Source organism: Saimiri boliviensis, chromosome 17, assembly GCF_048565385.1.
Source record: "Saimiri boliviensis isolate mSaiBol1 chromosome 17, mSaiBol1.pri, whole genome shotgun sequence".
NCBI classification, from domain to species: Eukaryota; Metazoa; Chordata; class Mammalia; order Primates; family Cebidae; genus Saimiri; species Saimiri boliviensis.
The window spans coordinates 48,729,409-48,732,429 of NC_133465.1; the positions used below are offsets into that span (position 1 = coordinate 48,729,409).

Sequence of the window (3,021 nt, forward strand, 5' to 3'; positions counted from 1 at the left end):
GGCAAGCACGGCCCTGATTGTTATCGACGTTTGGCAACCCAGTCTTCCTCTACTCTCACTCTCGGCCTGGCCTCAACCCTTATCTGCCCTTGTCCCGCCTTGTTTCTCCCTCTGTTTCTTTTACTTTTCTTTCTTTCTTTTTTCTTTTCTTTTTTTTTTTGAGACAGCGTCTCACTCTGTCACCCAGACTGGAGGGCAGTAGCATGATCATGGCTCACTGCAGCCTCGAACTCTTGGGCTCAAGCGATCCTCCCACCTCAGCTGGGACCACAGGAGCACACCACCGTGCCCGACCATTTTTTGTAGAGACGGGGTCTCACTATGTTGCCCAGGATTCCTACCTCTGATCTTGCCTTGTCTGTCTTGAGAAGGTTTATCAGGTTGAAACCTTGAGTTTCTTCAAGAGTCTCCAGGAGGCTGGGGCTACTGAGTCATTCCTGTTGACCTCTTTCCTTGCCTATGGGTCATCTGAGCCCCACTGCTCCCCTAGGCAGAAAGCTTTGGTATCTTTGGGGACATGCAACCTAACCCCTTCTCTTGCTCTTTCCCCTTTACTGGGTATACTCATCCTACCTCCTGTGTTGGAGAAAGGATAGTTCAAGAGAAATTCATTCTTAAGGCTTGATTCCTACTTAAACATCACAGGATACATTCCCCAGAAGAGGAAGGGTACATACGGACTGGCTTCCTCAGAAACATCAGGACAGAAAGACGCCTCCTTTCCCTACCCTCTCCCTAATTCAAACAGGGGCTGGGAGAGAGGAAGAGATTATTGTTTCGGGGGTGGCGGGCGTGGATGGACTGACCACTGAAACTTCCTTTTCTTCTGGCACAGCCCTATTTGTAGAAGTGCCAGAGTCCTGAGGGGAAAAGCAAGAGAGGGAAAGAAAGAACATTATTTGAGAGCATTTGGCTGTAATTTTATAGTCAAGATCAAACAGAGACAGGTCAGCATCATGCCCTTCCCATCCTTCTATCCCTAGCATGTGGATGTCCTGTGGTATGTCTCATAAATGCACGTCCATGCAAACACACATACACACACACACACACACACACACACACACACTTGCACTGTTGAAACCAGAGCTGCTGGCTCCAGGGAGGGGAGTGAAGAAGGAGCTGTGGACAGGTGTGGGTGGCCACATACCTGTCCTTCTGGGAGGTGACACTTCCATTACACCTCCACAGGTTTCATGTTAACCTCACCCTAGCTTTGGCCCAATGTTGTAAGGAGGGGCACAAAGATGGCAGAGTTAAGCTGGCCCAAAGCCAACAAGCAAAGAGTTCTCTGTAGGCCCTTGAAGTCCCACCAAATCAGTCCACCCAAGGGCCAAATCTGGAGAAAACGCAGCTTAAAGCACAGCAGTAGCATACTGGCTCCAGCCACACATGTACTAAAATTGGAATGATAAAGAGAGGATTAGCAGGGCCCCTGCTTAAGGATGATAACACAAATTGATGAAGCCTTCCGTATTTTTCAGTTTGTCAAGCGTTTTATTCTTTCGAATAAAACCAACATGTCTATAACTTAACAAAAAAACAGAGATTGGGCCTAGATCACTGGGTGAACTTCAGTGATGGCTGAGAGAAGCCCCCTAGAGACTACTCGAGGGTTGGGGGAAGCCCTGTCTTCTTCCCTGAGGGATTGTCAGAGGGCAGGGTGCAGGCCCAGGATAAAGGTCGAGTTCTGGATTGCAGAAAGTGACCCTGGCAGCCCAAAACCTTTGGCATTGCTGAATCAGAAGGGATTACCCGACTGGCCTCATGTCACCCCCAGTAGGCTGGGGCTGGGCTGTAATTGGCTGTAATTTGTTGATGAATGCAATTTGCTACTGCCTGCTCTCCCTGTGACAGGCCTCAATTAGAGTCGCCAGAGGGATCGAGTGTGGGAGGGGAGCTGGGACGTTGTTTCCAACTCCTTCTCCCGGTCGGCTCTCAGCACTCTGCTGCATCCCAAAACAAGAAGAGGTTCTTGAGGCCAGTTAATTGTCCCCCCACTTACAGACTGTGATATAATTTTAGAACACGTGGAGAGTGAGAAAGATCTTCCTGCAGGGTGCTCTGGATGCTGTGGATTTAAAAACTTGACCACATTTTGTGTTTAGTATTTTCTTATTTGTTTTAGAGCTTCTGAAAATTCTATAGGAAAGAAGACTTTTGAGCTAAAAATCTTAATTTCTATCTTATAGTCCTTTCACCCTCTTACCAGTTAAAGGGGAAAAAAAAATCAGAATGATGAAAAAGAGAGAGAGAAATAAAGCAATGGAGAAACCCTATCCCTACTAAAAATACAAAATTAGCCAGGCGTGGTGGTGCATGCCTGTAATCCCAGCTACTTGGTAGGCTGAGGCAGGAGAATTGCTTGAACCCGGTAGGCAGAGGTTGTGGTGAGCCAAGATCACGCCATTGCACTCCAGCCTGGCAACAAGAGTGAAACTCCATCTCAAAAAAAAAAAAAAAAAAGACCCCCCTTTTAGCCTTCCTTGGTTTCTCTAGAAAGAGTTGTATTCTCTCTCCTACTTATTCTTTTTTTTTTTTCTCCTAATTATTCTTTTAGAGTACTTATCAGGTAGAGTTATTTTTCTTTTTCTTTTCTCTCTCTCTTTTTTTTTTTTTTTTTTGAGACGGAGTTTCACTCTTGTTACCCAGGCTGGAGTGCAATGGCGCGATCTCGGCTCACTGCAACCTCCGCCTCCTGGGTTCAGGCAATTCTCCTGCCTCAGCCTCCTGAGTAGCTGGGATTACAGGCACGTGCCACCATGCCCAGCTAATTTTTTGTATTTTTAGTAGAGACGGGGTTTCACTATGTTGACCAGGATGGTCTCGATCTCTTGACCTTGTGATCCACCCGCCTCGGCCTCCCAAAGTGCTGGGATTACAGGCTTGAGCCACCGCGCCCGGCCTCAACTAACATTTATTGAGCAACCATTCTGACCCATACATCGGGCTAAGCACTTTCACTTATATTATCTCAGCCCATCATGCCTAGGGACAGGAAGATGGAATTCACACACTCTT

The 3,021-nt window shown here is 47.2% G+C and overlaps 1 non-coding gene across 1 annotated transcript; it reads left to right on the plus strand.

The window, feature by feature from the left end:
- The first annotated feature begins 1,376 nt into the window (after positions 1–1,376).
- LOC120366984 (U6 spliceosomal RNA) lies at positions 1,377–1,481 on the plus strand. Its single transcript, XR_005581492.1, has one exon. It is a non-coding gene; the product is annotated as a U6 spliceosomal RNA (small nuclear RNA).
- The last annotated feature ends 1,540 nt before the right edge of the window (positions 1,482–3,021 follow it).